At 41.9% G+C, this 24,872-nt stretch overlaps 1 protein-coding gene and 1 pseudogene across 2 annotated transcripts in view; one reads left to right on the top strand and one right to left on the bottom strand.

The window, feature by feature from the left end:
• Window positions 1-24,872, bottom strand: part of THSD4 (thrombospondin type 1 domain containing 4) — a 576,361-nt gene that overhangs the window by 121,880 nt on the left and 429,609 nt on the right. The window lies entirely within an intron of this gene.
• LOC113629345 (40S ribosomal protein S13-like) lies at window positions 464-22,932 on the top strand (annotated as a pseudogene).

Genomic DNA, 24,872 nt, shown 5'->3' with positions numbered 1-24,872 from the left:
TCTGTCTTTGGAATCATGCTCTCCTGGGGTTCCAATCCTGTTGGCCACTCTGGCTGTGTGACCTCAGGCAAAGTGCTTAAATTAAAAAATTATAGTAATTTAAAGCCACAAGAGGAAAGCATTTCTCACAGTACTTGGAATAAGAGTTTGTGATTGTTGTTAACAATTACAGTATAAAGATCTGGAGTGTTTAACAGGAAGAAAAGAAGACAGACATGCTAGATGGCTCTAAATATTGGAGGCTTTGTCACATGGAAGAAAGATGTCCTCTTCGTGGTCCCAAGAGGCAGGACTGGGAGCAACAGGGGGATTGTACAGAAAGACCTATCACGTTACTGGTCCCAAAATGGAGTCTCAGTGAATGCCTGCCTCATAAGATTGCTGTGAGGATCGGAGGTCACAATCTGTATAAAGGACTTAGCACTGAGCCTGGAACATAGTAGGCACTCAATAAATCTTAAGTATGCTCAACATCAAAAGTCAGAATGGACTGAGGATGGAAGCATCTGGAAAGAAAGGTTTAACTCATCAGGTGAGTTACTATATTATCGAAGAATTAATTAAACACCTATCATGCGCCCAGCACCGACACAATCCTCTAGAAAAATCAAAAGTGGGGTGTGTCACGTCTCCGCTCTCAGTGGGCTTAGTGTCTAGCCCGGGGGATGATATCCGTGAACAAAATGAACAAGAGATCAACTGCAGTTTGGGGAACGCCTGGAATGTCTAAATCACATTCAGCACAACTTGGGTCTCTGGGTCATGCTGTCCTTTTGCTCTCGGCTCTGAAGGAGTCGCCTGGTTTGGTGGCCTCAACTTGTATCAGGGAAATCAACCTAACAATGGAAAATTCAAGACCAGGCAAACCCTGGCCCTCTTGCCATAAATTAGCCACCAGGTTTTGCTATTGTCTGCCCTCTAACTTCACTACACCAGACTAGAAACTTGCTTTTTTTTTTTTTTTAACTGCTTTTCAAATCTTCCCCAAATATTACTATTTGGTGGCTAAAAAAGAGTACCATTTTTTTCTTGACATGTTTCTACTGAGAAAGGCCAGTAATATACATTATGAGATGTATTATTCTTCCTGACACTAAAGGAGACTTTATTTTGAATAAGAAAAAATATACCTGAATATATTTTAATGCTTTTCTGGCTTGCTCTTTTTGCTAAAAGGGTTACTTGTAATTGACCTAGACCATCCTATAAGAATTAGCAGATGAGAATCCCCAGGGATATACTGGCAGTAGGTCAGGATTACATAAAGCCACAAGATAAAGATCATAATTCTTTGTCGAACATTTTAAGTTAACTGGAAGTCTTTTAAAATATTTAAATCCCAACATTATCATCAACCTTGTGTTCAAGTTACATCTAAGTGTCTTGAGCAAAGAACATACAAAATTTAGCTCTGTATGCCTTTCAGAACTATTATCACATACTAAGTGATAATAATTCTTGAATTAAGTAAAATTTTATGGCTGCAACTCGGCTTCCTTTTCAGTTTACAGAATGTCTCATTCGGACAACGAAGAAATTAGAGCCTAGGTCCACATGGAGTGAAATTTTGTGGTTTAGTGCATTTTTGCTTCTGTATTGCAAATGAGGTGTTTATGTCAAAGAGATACTTTCTTAGCTTCAGTGGCTGTCACTCCTGAGTTATATCTGGCTTAGTGGAACTCTCTCCCATCCCCCATGGAAGTCACCAGGATTTACTTCAAAATTACAGTTTACAAAGTCTGGTTAAGTTGTTAAACCTACAGCCAAAAAATTATGTAGAATTTCATGCTAGGTGACAAAGACTAGATTATACTAATTTCTAATATCTGGTAGGTCAAACTATGTTCTGAATTCTTTCTTTCTAATGCCTGATAGAGAGTGTGCTATTGCATTGCTATATCATAGATTTAAATTACTATGACTATGAGAATAATAAAGTTTGAAATGGAGTAGTTGAAATTGCTGAAAAAGATTTTTTCTTTATTATATAGAAAAGACAAACTGTTAATAGACACAGAATGCTACTTGCCAATTCCACATGCAGTTCATGATTTTCATGTATACTTTTAGTCTCCTAGGGTTCAGACTTTAACTTGGCGTTTCTGGGTTATGAGATATAGTTTGGAAAGCTCCATGAAGGTCGCTGTAAGGAATCTACAAGACATTTCATCACAACGTCTATGTATCACACAAAGCCAGAGTAAAACAGAGGTCCACAAGTAACCAAATGGCCTTCAGCCTTCTGAAAATACAACCCGGAGAATCCTGCATTCATTTGTCCCCACTGCATACTATCAACTCAACATGATACAAGAATACACGAGAATAACCATGTCCTGCAAAAAACTAGAAATTACACATTGACAATCCTGGCCTTCACTGCTGCCCCAAGTATGGTGCTGCCTCCACTTTTAGCCATTATCCTCTCACTACCAAATATCTCAAACAAGCACCAACTTTCAAACAATCATGTCTCTTAACCTTTAGCCACGGATTCCCACCCTTGCTAGTTACTGAGATTTTCTCCCTTGAAGATGCTAATGACTTCATTTTACCCTGTATCAAATGGGGTCTTCTCAGTTCTCATTCATTCCCAAGAGCACTGCTCACGCCTCACCTCTTGAATTATTCTCTGCCTTTGCACCCACCTTGGCCCTCCATGCTCTCCTTTCTTCATTTCCTCTACTTGTTTCCTAACTGTGGGCTTCCAAAGTCTCAGTTCGATTCTTAATACTCTTTAGATTCGTGTTTGCAAATATTTAACATGGGATGGCAGGGAGAGGGGCCAAAGGCTCAGTTCTTGACTGTACTTTCTCAATCTATACAGCCCAGGATGTTTTCTGAAAGCCAATCTCTCTTTTTTTTTATTAGTCATCAATTTTATACACATCAGTGTATACATGTCAATCCCAATCGCCCAATTCATCACACCACCATCCCCACCCCCCCACGGCTTTCCCCACCTTGGTGTCCATACATTTGTTCTCTACATCTGTGTCTCAACTTCTGCCCTGCAAAGCGGTTCATCTGTACCATTTTTCTAGGTTCCACATACATGCGTTAATATACGATATTTGTTTTTCTCTTTCTGACTTACTTCACTCTGTATGACAGTCTCTAGATCCATCCACGTCTCAACAAATGACCCCATTTCGTTCCTTTTTATGGCTGAGTAATATTCCACTGTATATATGTACCACATTATCTTTATCCATTCGTCTGTTGATGGGCATTTAGGTTGCTTCCATGACCTGGCTATTGTAAATAGTGCTGCAATGAACATTGGGGTGCATGTGTCTTTTTAAATTGTGGTTTTCTCTGGGTATATGCCCAGTAGAGGGATTGCTGGGTCATATGGTAATTCTATTTTTAGTTTTTTAAGGAACCTCCATACTGTTCTCCATACTGTGAAAGCCAATCTTTTAAAGAATTTGTTAGTAAAGGAACTTTAGTTTTCATCTAAAACTTCAAAAACAGGTGTTCTGAAAGTAAACAAGGAGTTAAAGATCTGTAAACAATGCTTAAAAAGAGTTAATCAGACTTGAAACTAGCACTGATCACTGATTCCCTACTACCTCCTAACAGTGGGTGTTCTCTCGAGAGAATTGTTCACTCTCTGTTTTCTATTTATTCTGTTGCTATCAGTAAATTCATCTACTCATTCTCACCTGAATTCCTAATGCAAAAGACCACAATCTTAACGAGTTCTTTAGGTGTCTGTGTTTTCCAGCTCAAGTCCATGGATTATATTTGAAAAGCATTCTGCTAATTATTGTCTTTTCTCTTTTTTTACTCATCCAGGAAATTCAGAAACCATATAAGGCAGGAATGCCCAAGTTTCTCGAAGAAATAAAATCTGAATCTAGAAAGCAGTTTTGAGGGTGAAAACAGATGTCATTCAAAGCTCTTAGGAACCTGCTTACATGTGAGAAATTCCTGAATAGAAGGGAATGCTGGGCCAGTAATCAAACTTGCAGGTCTCTCACCTCACAGGTCCTCCTGTGGTTCCGGGATGTCATGGGAATTGAGGAGAGAGGTGGGAGCCTGTGATTCCTGGGGGACCGGTGGGGGTCAGGGGAGTTGAAGGCACAGCTGCAGGATTGCTAGGAAGAGCTAAGCAAAGAAAGATTTCTTTGTGCTGGTCCCCACGCATGATAGAGAGCCAAGAAGCCAAGAATGCAGGGACAATGTAGCAGAAGATGGTGGGAGCTTCAGTCCAGGGATGGAAATAAGAAATAACTGGAATGAAATAAAATGGAGGAAAAGGAGGAGGTACTGACATCTGTTGACTATCTCTGTACTTCATTTATCCTTATTTCATTAATTTTTATACTAACTATGAGGCAGCTATTATTTTTTTCCCATTTTACTTGAGTTGAAGGACAGTTTCAGAAAAGTTAATCAATTCGTTGATGATCACATGACAGACTTGGACAAAACTCTGGTCTGCCTCCAAAGCCCACGTACTTTCCATTGAACCAGGATAACAGAAGGCGATGAGCAAGAGCTTCAGGACAGACAGACAGACCTCACTGAGATCTGAGTTCTGACTGCCATTTCCCAGCTGGAAGACCTTGGTAAGTTTCTTAAGCTTGCGAAACTGTAATTTCCTCATCTATGAAATGGACGCATCATAGTGCCTACCTCATAGGTTTTCAAGAGTCAAATGAGATAATTCATGAAAATGCATACATTGAAAGTGCCACAGACTAAGGACCTAATAAACATAAACTCCCTTTTTATTATGATTGTGATTTTCTTTTTTTAGTATCACCTCTGCCACCATGTTCCTGTTCCAAATCATGCTGCTGGGAAAGAATAGTATTTTCTTTCTTTGATAATTGGCAATCTTTGTACAATATGTTTTTGACTCCCTATTAATTAAAGCATTTGGTAACCAGAAGATCATGTGTTCCAACCAATCCATGATGTGTTTCCTTTAGAGAAAGATAGATATAGGAGAAAATAGACCATTCTTTCAGCCTTCCAGCAGACTCGCAATTGTCAATTGGTCCATTTTTACTTTCACAGAAAAGCCAACTGCTATCTTCAAGACCATCTTCTCACATGATTACTTTTCCCAGATAGCTTTTCATTTTCCAGGGTGCCTCAAATAAAGCCTGTGTGTGTGTGTGTGTGTGTGTGTTTGTGTGTGTGTTCCCACCCAATAAATCTTCCACTTGGCAAGGAGTGTTGATGGTTTCTGTGAAAGGGTCTTTGTGTCCCTTTTTGTCTAAGAGGCTTTTTCATTAGAAGCCTGGAAGTTAAGGTAAGTGCTACAGGGATTCGAGGATCTCTTGGCTTTTCTCTGATGTCCAAATTATCTCCTGGAAAAATGAAGTCCTACATTCCCTGAAGCCAGTTAATAGAAGTGACAGCTGTGAGAGCTTCAAATCTGGCCTTAATTAATGGGCACTACACAAATGTGACCAAAGCATATTTGCAGAGAAGAGGCTTTAAATAGCATCAAATGTTTGTGAGCAGGAGGCCATGCTATGGCAGGAAATATCTGACCATCTTAATGGGATCAGGCTTTTGTGTGCAAACAATGGCAAGCAAAACCACAGCCCAGCTGACAGCCATTAGAATAGCTTCCATTTGTGGCAGTGTGGAAAGGCTCTTCACTGCTAATCAGAAGAGAACAATGAAATTGTGGGGTCATGCAACTGTAACAAAACTGGGTGCCCAAATGAGTGTTAGTACAGTTTACGTGGACTGGGCTTCCCTTTGACCTTGCTGCCACCCTGGGCACAGAGGAGCATCACTGCCTTCAAGAAACTCTTCCCGGGCTTCCCTGGTGGTGCAGTGGTTGAGAGTCCGCCTGCCGATGCAGGGGATACGGGTTCGTGCCCCGGTCCGGGAGGATCCCACATGCCGCGGAGCGGCTGGGCCCGTGAGCCGTGGCCGCTGAGCCTGCGCGTCCGGAGCCTGTGCTCCGCAACGGGACAGGCCTGCGTACCGCAAAAAAAAGAAAGAAAAAAGAAACTCTTCCCTTCACCTCTGAGGCCAGTTTTTTCCTCTCATTTCTGATCAACCTATCTCTAACTTGCTCCTCCCATCTCCTCAATGAGTTAGTTCCCAAGCTACAATTCTTCTCTGTCCACATCTGCCATGTGACTGATTACCCTGGGGGAGACTCCTTCTCCCAAATCACATAAGGATTTAAAAATGTCACTTGTCCAGCTGTGGCCAAAGTACCGGGTGTGTCATTGGGTTGTGGATGTGCTCACACCTCCCTAAATACTTATACTGAAGACAGCAGAGACCTGAACATGTGAGTATGACATTCATTCATTCATTTCAGACACTTTCATTTCCAGATACGGATCTAGAAGCTGGCGATGCACACAGAACACTCCGTGTTCTCAAGGAACTTATAAAAACCCTCCTCCTTGTCACTGCAGCAACTGACACGGGCTGGGTATACCAAGCACTCTGCCAGGTGCTCTACTTATATGATCCCACATATCCCTCAGAATAACCCAGTGAAGTGGCTACTATTATTATTTCATTTGACAGAAGACAAAACTGAATTTTGAGTGGGAGGGCAATCAGATAACTTTCCCCAAGCTAGGGAGCCAGTAAACAGCAGAATTAGGACTAGAATAGGCTTCCCATTGTCAGATCTCATGCCCTTACCCCTTATGCTATGCTGACTTTCCTTTCTGGTCATTTGCTTCCCAGTCTAGTGGAGGGAAATAGACAAAGAAGTTCACAATCATTGATCATTGATAATTATAACATCATTGATAATTATAACCCAGCAGGAAAAAGAACTAATAGGAGGACATATTAATAATCTATACCAACACCCAGGGGAGGTGCATGTTCAAGGAATCAAAATTTATCCCTTCAAGAGAAATACTGCTCTTGATTTCAAGTCACCATCTTTCCCCAGTTAGCCCTGTCTTCAAGCAGTGGAGTCATTCTCACAAGTGGGGATGCTTATTTGTACACCCAAAAGATGGGGGCTGACTTAGAATAAGAATCTGAAGAATCTAAATTTGGGGGCAATGTGACGAAATATTCCTGGAAGCAATTTTCCTGTTGAGTGTCAACCAATGCCTAGGAATTCCAAAGAGTTTGATTTTGGAGCAGTTTGTCTTTTAGTTGCTTTTTTCCTTTAGGAACTCTTTTCTTTCCTGTCTCATCTTGATCCCCCCAAAAAAGGACAAATCGTTAGCTAAGGTGCCAAACTGGGGAGACCTGTAATAAAATAACTGCCTTAGACAAGGTCTGTCATAGTAATTAGGAGGTTTGTTGCAGCAATAGGTCAGACAAGAGCTGAAAGGACCTAGAGTTCAACTTCTCCTCACTCATGAATTAGCCCCTATCGTTGGCCTCTGTGCCCCCAGGAGAAAATTTCACATGTAAGCTGTTTGTACAGTCTTTTTATTAATGTAAGTAAACAAGACCCTACATGAGATGCAGAAAAGAAATTAACCAGGACCAGGCAATATTTCCAAATCACTGACAGCACTTGCTGGGAAAACAAAACTTTATATTTAAAACATAACAGGAAAAAAGTGTGCAACACTTCAGTCCAAGACATATAAACTGTGGATGGGGAGTTCATTCGACCCATACTTAGAGTGACTTGAAAACATACAGACCTTTAAAACCCAAGCAAAGTAAGCCAGTCCAGGCTCTTTGATGGTGGGAACCAAAACTAACAATTCTGACACACTGGGAGACCACAGGGGGTCCAAAGAAGTAGATTCTGGCCATATGGGTTCTGGATTTCACGCTGTTGGTCCAGAGGACCTCTGGAAATTTTAATCAGGAGTCACATGACCCTAGTAACACCTGGAGAGATGTCAGCTTCATGACACAGCAAGGTAGACTTACAGGGGGTGTGACTGGTGACACAGAACTCAGGTAATACCAACAAAGATGGGAAGCTGGGGGCCATATTTTCAAAAGACATTTCCACGGAACAGGTAACAGAACTTCTTGACCCACTGGATGTTGTGGCCAAAGAATAAATAATGATAGTAGCTAATATTTAGCGAGCACTGTACTTAATGCTTTTCATGGATTATCTCATTCAATTCTCTTACCAGCTTTGTGAGATAGGCATGATGATTATCCCCATTTTACAGATGGAAAACTGAGGCCCAGGTAGGTCAAGCAGCTTACTTCTCTTAAGATCTCTCCACTAGTAAGACATGGACTCAAGAACTGAACACAACTCTAGTGACTCCATGCTCTTAATCTCTCTGCCGTAGTAGAAATCTGAGTGCAAAACGACAGGAGGATTTCTAGCTTAGGATATGAGATGGGATGGTAGCATCCTGAACTGAAACCCGGAAGTCTGACACGAAAGCATCCCACTGTTTTTCTTATCCCTTTAATATAGGACTTATGTTACCACAGAGGAAAATGGAGGAACATCACAAGACCCCTAAGCCAACACTGCTGAAGCCATTTCCTAACCCTCGGTTAATTGGAACCAAGTGGCCAGGAAGGTATGACTTCTAAGCCTCAGGGCTGCTTCCCCTCCTGGTCTGTCTCTCCCTCTTTCCCTCTTCCCTGAGGCCTCAGAGGCTCAGCTGACTTTTCTTTTTAGTATCTCCAAGACACGTTCTACCCCTTTAGGATTCCTCCTCTCTCACAGCCTGGCTGTGGGGTGTAACTGGGTCTCCCTGACCCTTCCCAGCACAGGGCTTCTTCATTTCAAGGTTCTTCTAACCACTAAGGAAGAAAAAAAGAGCAAACACAAGAGCTTAAGCTGGTCATTTGTCCTTCTTGGTCTTTCCTTTCTGACTGCAATTATTAATGAAATGGCGATGTTCTAAGGTCCATGTCTTCTTCTTAGTCCTTTGATGGAGGTCATGAAATAGTCCCTCTTTTCAAAGTTCTCTCTTTCTCAACACTGAGTGTATACTAGAATCACCTGGGGGCCTTTTAAATCCATTGATGCCTGGGTCTTTCCCCCCCAAGACTCTGACTTGGTCTGGCACGGGCCTGGCCATGGTCATTTGTTGAAGTGTCTCAGGTGACTCACTACTCTGGGTCCCATAAACGCTGCCTCTTAGAAGGATTCCTTTCCAAGTCCATCCAAAGCAGCAGTTCTCAAATGGGGGTTGTGGGGCGGTTTTTTCTTTCCTCAGGGAACATTTAGAAATGTCTGGAGACATTTTTGATTGTACAATCGGTGGAGGCCAGGGATGCTGTTAGACATCCTACAATGCACAGGACAGCCCCACAGCCATAATTATTGGTCCAAAATGTGAATAGTGCCACTGTTGAGAAACCCCTCTCTAACGGAACTAGAGACACACACGGGTGCATTCAAACACCCTCGCACCTGTGAGGGGCTCCCCGGGGCTGTGAGAGGCCCTCTTTGGAAGGCCTCTGTCTTTGTGAGGCTCCTTCTTTCTTGGACAGCCTGCCTGTTATTACCGTTCTGGAAACGTTACAGCGAAGGTTGTTTTTGCCATATCCTTATGGACGTTGTGCCTGAGAAGGTGGGGAGAAACCCTGCTCTGTCTTCAGGGGAGGAAGCTGCACTTCGTATCCTATTCACAGTCATGCTCAGAGCGCTCACACCTCTTTAATTACATGAAGAAAATTCTCAAGGAAAGCATGACAAGAAACAAGAACGCTGAAATTGGAGGTAAAATATAAACAAATGTTTCGGCTGGTGTACCGCCCATTTTTTAATCACAAAGTGTGTTTTCAGAGTGTACTGAGCTCGGCCTGGAATGGCTCGAATTAAAGATCAAAGGAGACGGAACAGAGCTCTGTGCCAATTTCACATCTCCCTGTCCCTCCCTGGAAAATCCTCGCATCCATTCGCCTAAGAAGTGCTTGTCTGAAGCACTACTTAAGCAAGCATTGATTAAAGGAGGGTTTTTTTTTTTTGTCTGTTTGTTTTCTTTTTTATTGGGGGAATTTTAGAACGTGGTTAGACAGGAACAACTTTTAAGAAAAAAACGAAAGTGCTGGAGAGCCAGCTTACATGGACATAAGCTTCATGCTTGGAAACTGTTTCCCTTTTTATTGAGCGATTTCAACTTGAGGCAGAAGAAGGAAAGCCGGTTAAGAGGGATGAGGGCCCCTCTCGGAGCGCAGAGCGGGCATGACCATGAGGGCTGGCGGATGTGAAGGAGCCACTGTGGGTCCCAGAACCAGCCATCGCCAGTCACAGCGGGCTGGCTACCCTGGGAACCAGAGGAACCAAACTCCTGTGAGCTGGGGCTGCAATCGACATATCTCGAATGAGGAACGTGTACAGAAAGGCTGCTTGAGCAGCTGCCTACAGGATGGATTTTATTGGGGATGGGGACAGGGGACATAAATAAACAAAGAGAAACTTCCAGGGAGGCTGATGCAACAGTCTAGGTGTGGGATGTGGGGTGGCATGGGGCCCGGATGAGGAAAAGGCAAGTCTATGAACATCGCAAAGGAATAACTGGGAAGCCCTGAGCATCTTCTTCTGGATCCTATCCTCTAGAGCTGAGCTTCTCAAACTGTCCTCACACACAAGTAAGAAACGATGGTACAACGAGGGAGGTGATAAGAGTTAAGAAGAAGTGAAAACATGGACATGTGATGGGGAGTGCTGGGGACACGCGATGGGGAGGATGCCTTCACTTAGATCAGGGAGGGTGACAATAGCGTGGCCTGAACGACAGGCGTCATCCCTTGAGGACTATGGAGGGAGCACAGAGGCAGCGGGACATCCGGGGAAGGCCCTCAGGTCCCTCGCACCCTCTGTCTTGAAGCAGGACCTGTAACACTTCCAGCTCGTTCAGCAGTGCTTGATGTGACATGTTCGGGTCTCCTCCCCTGTCTGGCCACTCTCCCTGGACGAGGCCCCGTTTGTCACAGTTCCCGCTGAGACAGGGCCCGGAGATCTGAAGCCAGGTGTCCAGCTGCAGGCTGGCTGGGCAGAGAGAGCTGGTTTAGGACACTTCTGTTCATGTAGGTGGAGCTTCCATTAGTTTTCTGGCAGTTCCACAACATTGTTTATTCATATCGAGCCAGCCTGGTGACAGACTGGACATACAGGCTGACAGAGCGAGAAAAGTCAGGGCATTTCAAGGGTTTGGGGCAGGAAAACAGTAAGTTAGACACGTCACCAAACCCCACGATAACTGTTTTGGTTTTAGGCTCACTCCACTGGATTATAAAAGTGACTTGTTTATCTTTCCATCTCAAGTGCCTAGAACAGTCTCCAGGTCTCTGTGGGCACCCCATAAATATTAGTTGAACCACTGGATGACTAACCCTATTTCCCTCACTGCCAGCCCCATTCTTGTTTCCCAGGGAAGCCTGTCTGATGCCTCAGTAGGACAAGCAGTGGCTGTGAGTCAAAGTAGAGACATCCCAAATGTGCATGGACATCAGGGGACATCTCTTTTTCTCAGTTTTCTCATCTGAGAAGTATAGTCATCAAATTCATTTATAATCAAGGACATCAGGATCATCTATACTCTCAATACAGGCAGACCTCGTTTTATTGCACTTTGCCTTATTTTGCTTCGCAGATATTGCTTGTTCGCTTGTTTATTCATTTATTTTACAAATCGAAGGTTGTGGCAACCCCGTGTTGTCAGGTGATGATTTGCATTTTTTAGCAATCACGTATTTTTTTTAAAAAACATAATGCCATTGCACACTTAATAGACTACAGTACAGTGTAAATGTAACTTTTATATGTGCTGGGAAACCAAAACATTAGTGTGACTCGCTTTATGGTGATATTTACTTTATTTCCGTGGTTGTGAACTAATCCCACTATATCTCCACGGTATGCCCACAGAGACCTGGAGACTGTTCTAGGCACTTGAGATGGAAAGATATACAAGTCACTTTTATAATCCGGTGGAGTGAGCCTAAAACCAAAACAGTTATCATGGGGTTTGGTGACGTGTCTAACTTACTGTTTTCCTGCCCCAAACCCTTGAAATGCCCTGACTTTTCTCGCTCTGTCAGCCTGTATGTCCAGTCTGTCACCAGGCTGGCTCGATATGAATAAACAATGTTGTGGAACTGCCAGAAAACTAATGGAAGCTCCAGCTACATGAATAGAAGTGTCCTAAACCAGCTCTCTCTGCCCAGCCAGCCTGCAGCTGGACACCTGGCTTCAGATCTCCGGGCCCTGTCTCAGCGGGAACTGTGACAAACGGGGCCTCGTCCAGGGAGAGTGGCCAGACAGGGGAGGAGACCCGAACACGTCACATCAAGCACTGCTGAACGAGCTGGAAGTGTTACAGGTCCTGCTTCAAGACAGAGGGTGCGAGGGACCTGAGGGCCTTCCCCGGATGTCCCGCTGCCTCTGTGCTCCCTCCGTAGTCTTCAAGGGATGACATCTGTCGTTCAGGCCACGCTATTGTCACCCTTCCTGATCTAAGTGAAGGCATCCTCCCCATCGCGTGTCCCCAGCACTCCCCATCACATGTCCATGTTTTCACTTCTTCTTAACTCTTATCACCTCCCTCGTTGTACCATCGTTTCTTACTTGTGTGTGAGGACAGTTTGAGAAGCTCAGCTCTAGAGGATAGGATCCAGAAGAAGATGCTCAGGGCTTCCCAGTTATTCCTTTGCGATGTTCATAGACTTGCCTTTTCCTCATCCGGGCCCCATGCCACCCCACATCCCACACCTAGACTGTTGCATCAGCCTCCCTGGAAGTTTCTCTTTGTTTACTTATGTCCCCTGTCCCCATCCCCAATAAAATCCATCCTGTAGGCAGCTGCTCAAGCAGCCTTTCTGTACACGTTCCTCATTTGAGATATGTCGATTGCAGCCCCAGCTCACAGGAGTTTGGTTCCTCTGGTTCCCAGGGTAGCCAGCCCGCTGTGACTGGCGATGGCTGGTTCTGGGACCCATAGTGGCTCCTTCACATCTGCCAGCCCTCATGGTCATTGATATAGTAATAAAGAACCTTCTTATGCTTCACCTTCCTCCCCCAGAACACTGGGCCTAGATGGTTTTGTAAGTTCTATCAAATGTTCCAGGAACAGATAATCCCCACTTTACAAGTTGTTCCTGAGTACAGAAAAAGAAGGAAAGCTTCCCATTTTATTTAATGACATTAGAATAGCTTTGATTCCAAAGCTGGATAAGAACAGTGAAAAAAAAGAAAACAATAAGCCAATGTTCCCTACTTTAACATGCCACAATCTTGAATTAAATGTTAGCTAATGTAATCCAGTAGTGTATTAAAATGGTAATAATTATATTCAAGTGATTTTATCTCAGAACGTAAGGATGGTACAATCTGATAAATATACCAATGTAATTCATTCCATCATTGGTACTAAAGAATAAAAATCATATGGGCATCTCAAAAGACGCTATTTAAATAAAGCATTTGTTAAAGTCCAATTCGTATTTAAGATAAAGCATTCCTAGAAAAACTTAGAAGTAGAAGGGTGCTTCCTAAACCTGAAAATGGTAATCTACCAAAACCTACCCACAGAAAACATCACTCTCAAAGGAGAAAAGTAAGACATATTCCTTTTAGCGTCTGGGAGAAGACAGAGATGCCCAAATTACTGCTGCTCTTTCTTTATGGATGTCCTGGCCAGTGCAGTAACACAGAGAAAGGAAATAAGAAATATAAAGACTGGAAAAGATGAGACAAGACTGCCTTTGTCTGCAGATGGTATGTTTATCTACATAGAAAACCCAAGAAAATCCAAACACTCTTAGAATTAGTCACAGGGTACTGTGAGGTTGCACGATACAAGATACTACGTCAAGGTCAATTGTACTTCTCTATAACCAACAATGAACCACCAAAAACAGACTATAAAATAACATACTCTTCACAATAGCCTCAAAGATGAAGAATTATTTAAGAATTAAGTTCAAAGACAAATAAAAGATCTTTATGGAAAACGTATAAAAATCCTCTTAAAGGATAAAAAAGAAGATCTAAGTAGGTGGAAATATGTGACACAATTATGGATGGAAAAACCACATTTGACTTATGCATTTCCAATCCTGGAGAGTCCTCTAGACCTCCTCCAGGGAGCTCTCCCTGACTCTCAGAGGAGGGCTTAGGGACCAGCTGTCTGTGCTCTCCCAGTTCCTGTGCCTCTCTGTGTTTGTGCTCTATTATCTGTCAGTCTCAGCCCGCTCCCTCAGGCTGTGAGCTCCTGAAGGCAGAGGTTGAATCTTCCTGTCTGTGCACTGATGACATTTGCACAGTGCTTGGAATATAGTAACTGCTCAACTAAGGTTTATTGCATGAATAAATAAGACAGATCCCTGCTTATATGCTCCCGCTTATTTGCTATCCCTCAAGATAAACACAAGGATCATCAGCTCGGTGCTTTGTGACTGCCTGGAGGGGTGGGATAGGGAGGGTGGGAGGGAGGGAGACGCAAGAGGGAAGAGATATGGGAACATATGTATATGTATAACTGATTCACTTTGTTATAAAGCAGAAACTAACATACCATTGTAAAGCAATTACACCCCAATAAAGATGTTCAAAAAAAAACCCACAAGGATCATCCTCATTTAAGAGCAATGGATAAGATAATAAAAATAAACAAGAGGAACTTCAAAAAGATCTATGAATCTTAGAGATTTTTCATCATCCCTATCTCTACTTTCTAGTTCCCAATTCTGTCCTGTGTTCTCTTGCTCTTTTGAGTGCAGAGTTTTTCAACTTCTTTCTTTCTTCTAGATGGTACTCCCCACTTCCTCTAAGAAGATCTTTCTGTCTGAGATTCAGCCTTTTGGAGAGCCCCAACATATCCAATTGGTGCCATCATCCTCAAAGACTCCCATAGAATAGACTGATTTATCAAAGGCCTCCACTGGCTCACTGGAAAGGGGTTCTTGAACCCTGGTGAATCTTAGAGGCTGTTACAAAATAAGCATTCCTGGATCCCACTCCAGCCACCAGGAATCAGATTCTCTGGGAGGTGAAGTCCAGGTATGTATGTATTTTGTGTGTTTGTGCCTAATATTTGTCAAGATCAGCTGTGGTATAATGGAGTGTCTGTCCCCTGGGTGACTTTGGCCCAAGACATTATTTACACAGCTCTTCTCTGCAGGCAAGCCTGTCAGGGTCTTTTTGATGGACATGAAGGATGACTTCACGACACCATATGATTTGGATTCCCGGCCAGTGATGACAGTCTATGTCCTTTCTTTAGTCTGAAGCAAGAAAGCCATACTAGACTTCCACTTGAAAAAGGCATCATAAAAAGAGGGCAGGTGTGAAAACAGTGTTGGATTAACACCAAATGGGTCCAAAACACAGTGTTTCAATTAAGCCACACACCAAATGCCTTCCATATTGATTATTTTCCTCAAGAACTAAAGCCACCACTCTATAGCAAAGAAATGCACTGATAGATTTATTAGGTGTCTCCTCCCCACCAAAATAGTACTTTGAAAGGAAAGTATTCCCCCCAAATGTGACTTAAGGGGTTTATATTAAAGAGTAGTTAGTTTTAAAAATATAAGTATGTTCTTATATTTTGTTGCAGTGGATGCTGTAGTATGTTGTCCAGATTGCCTTCAGGATTGAGGACATAGCTGAGTCCCTTCCCAGGACCTGTCTTCAGGAGAAGGAAGCTGCTTCGTTCAAAGGTTACCCTCCCTTCCTGCGGGCAGTCAGCATCCACTGATTGCTTGATGGAGGGGTACAAAGGCCTGGCCTCCTTGCCTTTATCGGGGCAACTCTGAAGGGCCATTCCAGCTCCAGAGCTCCCTATAAGATCAGTTGAGGTCTCTGTTGCATCTGCCCATTCCTGCATCCCTCACCTTTCATGGGATATTTTCCCCAAGCACTCTCCCTGATAAACCTTCTGCACACAAATCTCAAAGTCTATTTCCTGGGGAATCCAACCTATGACATCTGTTTGGTTCATGTTACAACTTGATTTTCTGGTTAGATTTTAAACTCTTATGATAAAATATTTGGTCTTAACTACTTTAAGATGCTATAATATCAAGAACTGTGCTAAGCAAAATATATATTGGCTATTTTTCATTTCTACCTTTCAAATACTTATAACGTTTCTCTTTTACAACATGGGTTCAGCTGTCAGATAACTTAGGCTGAGATCTTCACTCTACCAATTAGGGGATCACGCTACCAATTAGGGGAAATCATTTAATTTTTCTAAGTCTCAGTTTCTTCATCTGCAAAATGGGATTAATAATAGTACTTATCTCATAACATTGTTGTGATGATGATTAAATGATATACTCTATGTAAAGCACTTAGTACTATGCCTGGCACATAATAAGCATTCAATTAATGGTAGCTTTGTTGTTATGAATGGCATAACACTGGCACCACTCTGGTGACCTTAGTTATTATTACTTTAATCATCACTTTACTCCTTGATTGTTATAATAGAAACTGGTCTTCCTGCCTCTTAGTTTTCCTTCACCTTACTCCTTCCCTCCAATTTTATCCAATGCCACTGGATTATTATTATTATTATTATTTTTGCAGTATGCGGGCCTCCCACTGCCGCGGCCTCTCCCGTTGCAGAGCACAGGCTCCGGACGCGCAGGCTCAGCGGCCATGGCTCACGGGCCCAGCCGCTCCGCGGCATGCGGGATCCTCCCGGACCGGGGCACGAACACGCGTCCCCTGCATCGGCAGGCAGACTCTCAACCACTGCGCCACCAGGGAAGCCCTGAATTATTTTCTTTTAACGTTGCTTTCATTATATCACTTCTCCACTCAAAATTCTTCAGGGACTCCTGATTACCAAGACCTTTAAAAACTGGCTCTTCTGTAGTCATCCAACCATTTTTCCAATGGAGAAAACTCTTCTTCATTGTCTTTGAACCATTGCTCAGTCTGAATTACTTTCCCTTTTTTTTTAATCAATCCAAACCTGCCCAGATCAAAGTGGACCCCATCAATTAAGCTTCCTCTCTAAGTCAATAGCTACCTCTGTCCTAACATCCTCCCACGTTTCTAATACTGTATAGTCAAAGGCAGCCTTAAAGTTCTACATTTTCCTCCGATTTCATAAATGAGTCAAAAAATCTCCCTTGATAAGCTTGTCATCAGGACAGACTACAAAGGTTGCTATTCTGAGCATCTCCATCAGTCCTTAGGTGCTTTCACATCATTAAAATTTACAAAAGGATAGTACTAAAAAATAGAGTGGACATCTCAAAAAAGAAAAAACGGTTTAAAAAAAAGTGACTCCCACCCACAAACAACACACAAGACCAAATGCTGAGCCGCGATGAGGTAATGAGACATATGGAATTTGTCTAAAAGAAGTCAAGTGGCTTCCAGATTTGGAGGTTTGATGCCTCCAACTTATTTTTACTGGTAGAGATTCCATTTTATTAGTAATATTTGGGACATGGTATCAACAGTCGGCAGTTCACAAACTCTTTAAAAAGTCTGTCTCCCAGCAGAAAAGGTTTAATTAAACTTGACAGAAACTATCTAGCAGCTTTCATAAGTAATTGCTATTACCCAAAATAGGACCAACTCATAAACTGCATGATTTCAGAAATGATGAATCAATAAAAATGTTTACAGAAACAGGATTTTGATTAATTCCTTCAGACTAACAAATTCATGGCACATGTGATAAATTGAGATTTCTACTGTCAATTAGGGAAACCCAGAAATCAAACCCAGCCCTCAAATACGGCTCTTTGGATAACTGATGCCAGATTTTGGCGTTGGAACCACTTTCTAAGGAGCTCCTCCAAGATCAACCGCACCACAGCTCTGGGCTTTGTTCCTGCTATAGTCAGGTTCAAAACTGCTTCAATTCTCATGAATTCATGCTAAGAGCCACAGTGAGACTGACTATAACAACATGCATTGTAATTATTACGAAGGCTTGAGAAATCAAGAAACAAGTCGTCCATAAGTAATAATCACTTCCCTTTATGCATATAAGCTCAACAGCAACCCAAATCATTAGCAGTTATAATAAAGTAATATTTCCTCTATTACTAGGGTAAGAATTAACATGGAAGTTCCATTTATTTAGAGCACAAGTAAAAAATATTTTCTGTTATACAGCACTGTGCTCATAGCAATTAACTCGAGTTTCTACAAGAATCCAAAGAAACTTTGAAGCCATCAACAAATATGAAATTATTTTCACTGCAGTTTCAGTGTCCAAACATATTTATTTGAAGATAATCAATGTGTGACAGCTATAGGAACAATCAGCTGATCAGAATATCAGTAATTTAACACTTCAATGGAAATTTACGTGTAATTATTTAATAGGTACAATATTACTATGTCATTCCCATAAACCATCTTCTATTTTTTCCAAAATGCTCTATACTTAATGAGTGCACAAAATAACCAAGTAAGTGAAACAAAGTTAGTGTGTCAGAGCATCTCTGGGCCGAAAGGGACCTTCAGGGACACCCAAACCAATCCCTCCTCTGGGACAACTGTCCTTACAGCTTCTGGGTTGTTTTTATGTTAAAAATCTCCATTAAGTTACAAGAATTGTACATTCTCATTTTCATGTTTAGTCAGTATTTTGACAGTAATTTTCCATCTTCCTGTAGAAACTTCTGATAAAATAGTACTTATTATCAGTACTTCTCCTGTATTTAACACTGTATTTCACAGCAATCTAAATTACCATCAGTTGTAATTTTTTGGATGTTAAAATGTGAAAAAAAATGTGCATTTTACAGTTGAAAACACATGGTCATTTTAGTGTGCAATCATACATGCAAAAAACAAGAAGTCGTGAACATGCAGAATTCTGAAGCAGAGGAATCCAGAAATCATTTCATCTAACATCCTACATCCCCATTTTTAAAGACCAAGAGATTCAGAGCTAGGAAGTTATTTGCTCAAGATGACATAATAGGGGGTAGCTGATGGGGAGAATGGAAAATAGGTTGGACTCCCAACCTGAAACTGACCTGCTGGTTGTTAACCTTTTCAACCCTCACCCCAGTAAAAGTGGTCTCTAGGGCAGTGAGTCCAGGCTGGAGGGATGACATGGGATATACACAGCCATTTCAAATTTTTTTTAGAAAAATGCATTTGCTTTAATAAAATTTTTTAAAATAAAATGCGGTGGCACAAATCACCACAAAGTTATTTAAGTGATTATATCCATAGGCTGCTCTTGTAATTATATGCTAAAAATTTATGACTGTTCTCATTAACAGCATTTTCCCTCCTAATTAGAGCGATATCAAGAGCTTACGAGAACGTGTAATGTTTCCTAAAGTACTACAAAAAGTATCACAAACACAGTTTGTGCAACATTCATTTACATCACCTTTATCCACCCAAGGTTTCACTTCAAGCTTATGCAAGGTTACACACAGAATTCAAAAATCTAATTGTGTTTTTTGATACCACAATTATCAGAAGCGTTGCTTCACAATGAGCTAATCCTGATGCCCTCCTGATGACAAATTATCATGCGAGAAGATGACCTCTGTTTGGTAAAGGGCATATGGATGGTTACAATTCCCTAGGCAAAACCTTGCTATGGCAATCTAACCAAAGCTGGACCAATATTTTTTCATGTTGATGCGTTACATGCAAATCATATCTTCATAGATAATGTGCAGCATTTACCTGTCTCTCCCTGTGTCTTGCATCAGGAATAAGGAAGAGGAAACTACAACTATGCTTTCAAATACCTACAATATGTCAGGCACTGTATGAAGCATTGTACATTACTTATGTCACTCAGTTCTTTTGTATTTATTTATTTATTTAACTTTTGGGGGCTGCATTGGGTCTTCATTGCTGCACGTGGGCTTTCTCTAGTTGCGGTGAGTGGGGGCTACTCTTTGTTGTGGTGCGTGGGCTTCCCATTGCGGTGGCTTCTCTTGTTGCGGAGCACAGACGCTAGGCGTGCAGGCTTCAGTAGTTGTGGCATGTGGGCTCAATATTTGTGGCTCGTGGGCTCTAGAACACAGGCTCAGTAGTTGTGGCACACGGCCTTTGTTGCTCCACGGCATGTGGGATCCTCCCAGACCAGGGCTCGAAACCTGCATTGGCAGGTGGATTCTTAAACACCGCGCCACCAGGGAAGTCCTCACTCAGTTCTTAGCCATCCCAGAAGGTAGGTGTTACTAACCTCATGTTTTGGATGAGAAAATAGAAGATCAGAGATGTTAAGTAACTTTTCCAAGGGCTCACCAGGGGTATCATGGCAGAGCTGCCATCCAGAGCTCCACTTGTCTGATCCCAAACACTGCACTGGTTCCTCCCTGCCTCCCTCTCAGGACTCTTAAAGGCCTTTATTCACAGCATCAATGCAACGGACAGTGCATTGTATATTTTTCTTCAAACTGCCTTCTGGGACTGCCAATGATTTTCTAAAGAGCTGCATGTAATTCCAGTCTTATAGGCTGGTCACCCTTGACAGAGAAGATGTTGAATAGATACTGGCTGAACAGAAGCGATATTAAGTAACATTGAAAGAACTTCAAACCTTGGTCAGGATTTCCAATCAGGTGTTAACTGAATTAGTTGGAAAAATGAATTGTTACTGTCAATCAGACCTCCCTCCATCTGTAGCTATTTATTTCCATGTATTAAATAAAGTTCTATGTGGAATAGAGAGCAAGCTGTGCCATCCACCTATAGGTCCTGTTTGGGTGTATGCATTTGAATATAATGAACAGAGAAAAGAGGAACTTGAGCCACAAAGGAACAGAATGAATAGCAGCAATGGAAATTTCGATTTATAGTGTCACCGGGTGGGATTAAAAATTTGTGCCAGGCAAGAAGAATGTGACCAGGAAGTTAAGTCATTAAACAACAAGCTTTTATGGAGTTTTAAGAGCAGGCTGCTGAAAGAGAAAGGATGAATTCGTTTGAATACAACTTGCCGGTACTTCTGTCTTCAGGAAGATTGGGGCCTCAGCTTGTTTTACCAGATGCCAACTATCCTTGCTTTGCTGGGTTTGGAGAGAAACCCTCCTGGGTGTTAGACAGTGCATCCACTCTTTTTGTCTCAATCCTGGTTTGGGCTTTATGTTTAATTTGTAAAATGTATAAAGATGCATGTGTGAAACCTTTGAAAACTGTAAATCACTAGAGAATGTAAAGAATTGTTCATTCAATTAAAAAAATCAAAAAAATGTGTAAAGATGCAGAAAGGCATAGAAAATAATACCAAGTACTCAGTAAATTAATTTTGTGTTAAATTGCTTTAGATATTTTCTTTCTTAGGGAAACACAACATTACGGATAATGTTGAGGAGGCTTTGGTATCCCTCCCTACTTGCATCTTCTCCCCAGAGGCAGTCTCTGAAGCTGGGGTACATCCATGCTCTTATAGTGTCTGTTTTGTGTTTTTTTTTTTTTTTCCGTTACGCGGGCCTCTCACTGTCGTGGCCTCTCCCGTTGCGGAGCACAGGCTCCGGACGCGCAGGCTCAGCGGCCATGGCTCACGGGTCCAGCCGCTCCGCGGCATGCGGGATCCTCCCGGACCGGGGCACAAACCCGTGTCTCCTGCATCGGCAGGCGGACTCTCAACCACTGCGCCACCGGGGAAGCCCTGTTTTGTGTTTTTAATTCAAATATTTCCATAATGGTAATGTATCTTTAGTAATTTGCTTTCTTCACCCTGTGTTCTTGAGAGCTATCCGCGTGGACACATGTGCATCTGGTTTATTCATTTTAACTGCTGTTAAGAGGGCACATGTGGAAGAGTTGCCCTGAAGTATATACCTAGAAGTGGAGCTGCTTGCTTTTATGGCGTGCGTGCTTTCGGTTTTACTAGAAAGTGCCTCTGTTTTTAAGTTTCAGGTATCAATACACACAGTTTCTACATCTAAGTAAGACAACCTCCAACAGTACTAGGCTAAGAGAGTCTTATGAAAATTTAAGTGAGGTTAAATAGGCATCATAATTTTCTTCAAAAGACTACTTTGGGTACTTCTTTGGTTTTAGAGCTTTCCATGACTGAATGTACTTCCAAACTTTGGGCTAGGACCAGAGATGGAAAATAAGAACGCGTGTTGTTTAGAGGTGTGTGCTGATTGTTTGGGGTCTGTGGACATCAGCTCATGCCTGCCGGGTAGGAACTGGTAAATGGCTCCTTTGAGGACAAAGATAAACAGAAATAAAGAAATGCCAGAGCTAACTGGAAAATTGTTTTCATAATTCAATTTTGTTTTACATAACCTTGCTCCCCAAATGTTAGCAATTTAGCTCAAAGAGCTGTTGGTGTTATTAAATAGTCACTAAAGGTTGCAAAGAGACAGCTCAGCAAAACTCATGAATCGAGAAACCATTTTATGACCATTGTTTCACCTCTGGGGGTGGCTCGCTGCATTTTGTTCCAGGTCCCTAGGGCCCAGAGGTAATAACATCTGTATTTTTAAGACCAGCTTTGTACCACACCTGCATATCAATTCCCCTTTTCGACTTCTGCCTCTAAACCAAAGCCAAATGTTTGGCTACAGATTGGGTTTCCAGGGTTCGGCTGAGTATTAAATGCAGCAGCCCCAAGACTTCACTGGTCCCACAAAAATTTTCTTAAGTGATATTAATTGAGTCCTGGGAAAGTTTAAAAAATATAAATTTGGTCTCACGCATGCTCCCGGGAAGGGCCTGTCCCAGTCGGCTCTGCCCTACCGCCACAGCGTCCCCACCTGGCTGAAGCTGACGTCTGACAACGTGAAGGAGCAGATCTACAAACTGTCCAAGAATGGCCTGAGTCCCTCGCAAATCGGTATGATCCTGAGAGACGCACATGGTGTTGCACAAGTACGTTTTGTGACAGGCAATAAAATCTTGAGAATGCTTAAGCCCAAAGGACTTGCTCCTGATCTTTCTGAGGATCTCTATCATTTAATTAAGAAGCTGTTGCTGTTCGAAAGCATCTCGAGAGAAACAGAAAGGATAAAGATGCTAAATTCCGTCAGATTCTGATTGAGAGCCGTATTCACCAGTTGCCTCGATATTACCAGACCAAACAAGTCCTCTCCCTCAATTGGAAATAGTCTTAAAAGTGGCTAACTGTCATAAACCAAGAAATAAACTTCCTGTAATAAGGCAAACATCTCCAAGGGTGATGAACAAGTAAAGCAAGGTAACAGCAAGATCCTTTGCAAACCCCAGGGTCTTCAAGCTCCTGCAGTGCTCTCCCAGCAGCTCCAGAGCAGCTCTGGTTTTCTGGTATTTAAAGGATCCACTTCTACAAAAACCACATTCACAGAAAGATAGACAAGATGAAAAGGCAGAGGGCTATGTACCCGACGAAGGAACAAGATAAAACCCCAGAAAACCAACTAAATGAAGTGGAGATAGGCAACCTTCCACTAAAAGAATTCAGAATGATAGGGAAGATGATCCAGGACATTGGAAAAAGAATGGAGGCAAAGACTGAGAAGATGCAAGAAGTGTTTAACAAAGATCTAGAAGAATTAAAGAACAAACAATAGAGATAACTGAAAAGAAAAATACACTTGAAGGAATCAATAGCTGAATAACTGAGGCAGAAGAACGGATAAGTGACCTGGAAGACAGAATGGTGGAATTCACTGCTGTGGAACAGAATAAAGAAAAAAGAATGAAAAGAAATGAAGACAGCCTAAGAGACCTCTGGGACAACATTAAACACAACAACATTTGCATTATAGGGGTCCCAGAAGGAGAAGAGAGAGAGAAAGGACATGAGAAAATATTTGAAGAGATTATAGTCGAAAACTTCCCGAACGTGGGAAAAGAAATAGCCACCCAAGTCCAGGAAGCACAGAGACTCCCATACAGGATAAACCCAAGGAGAAACAGACTGAGACACATAGTAATCAAATTGGCAAAAATTAAAGACAAAGAAAAATTATTGAAAGCAGCAAGGGAAAAATGACAAATAACATACAAGGAAACTCCCATAGGTTAACAGCTGATTTCTCAGCAGAAACTCTACAAGCCAGAAGGGAGTGGCATGATATACTTAAAGTGATGAAAGGGAAGAACCTACAACCAAGATTACTCTACCCAGCAAGGATCTCATTCAGATTCGATGGAGAAATCAAAAGCTTTACAGACGAGTAAAAGCTAAGAGAATTCAGCACCACCAAACCAGCTCTACAACAAATGCTAAAGGAACTTCTCTAAGTGGGAAACATAAGAGAAGAAAAGGACCTACAAAAACAAACACGAAACAATTAAGAAAATGGTAATAAGAACATACATATTGATAATTACCTTAAACATGAATGGATTAAATGCTCCAACCAAAAGACACAGGCTCGCTGAATGGATACAAAAACAAGACCCATATATATGCTGTCTACAAGAGACCCACTTCAGACCTAGGGACACATACAGACTGAAAGTGAGGGGATGGAAGAAGATATTCCATGCAAATGGAAATCAAAAGAAAGCTGGAGTAGCAATACTCATAACAGATAAAATAGACTTTAAAATAAAGAATGTTACAAGAGACAAGGAAGGACACTACATAATGATCAAGGGATCAATCCAAGAAGAAGATAGAACAATTATAAATATATATGCACCCAACATAGGAGCACTTCAATACATAAGGCAACTGCTAACAGCTATATAAGAGGAAATTGACAGTAACACAATCATGGTGGGGGACTTTAACACCTCACTTACACCAGTGGACAGACCATCCAAACAAAAAATTAATAAGGAGACACAAACTATAAAAGACACAATAGACCTGATAGATTTAATTGATATTTATAGGACATTCCGTCTCAAAACAGCACATTACACTTTCTTCTCAAGTGCACACAGAACATTCTCTAGGATAGATCACATCTTGGGTCACAAATCAAGCCTCAGTAAATTTAAGAAAATTGACATCATATCAAGCATCTTTTCTGACCATAACGCTATGGGATTAGAAATCAATTACAGGGAAAAGAACCGTAAAAAGCACAAACACATGGAGGCTAAACAATACGTTACTAAATAACCAGGA

This window comes from Aethalodelphis obliquidens, unplaced genomic scaffold (assembly GCF_003676395.1).
Source record: "Aethalodelphis obliquidens isolate GAN/ISIS:26980383/991018 unplaced genomic scaffold, ASM367639v1 scaffold26, whole genome shotgun sequence".
Classification (NCBI taxonomy): Eukaryota; Metazoa; Chordata; class Mammalia; order Artiodactyla; family Delphinidae; genus Aethalodelphis; species Aethalodelphis obliquidens.
Note: the sequence above shows the minus strand (reverse complement) of the source record. Positions and strands in the feature narration are given on the sequence as shown.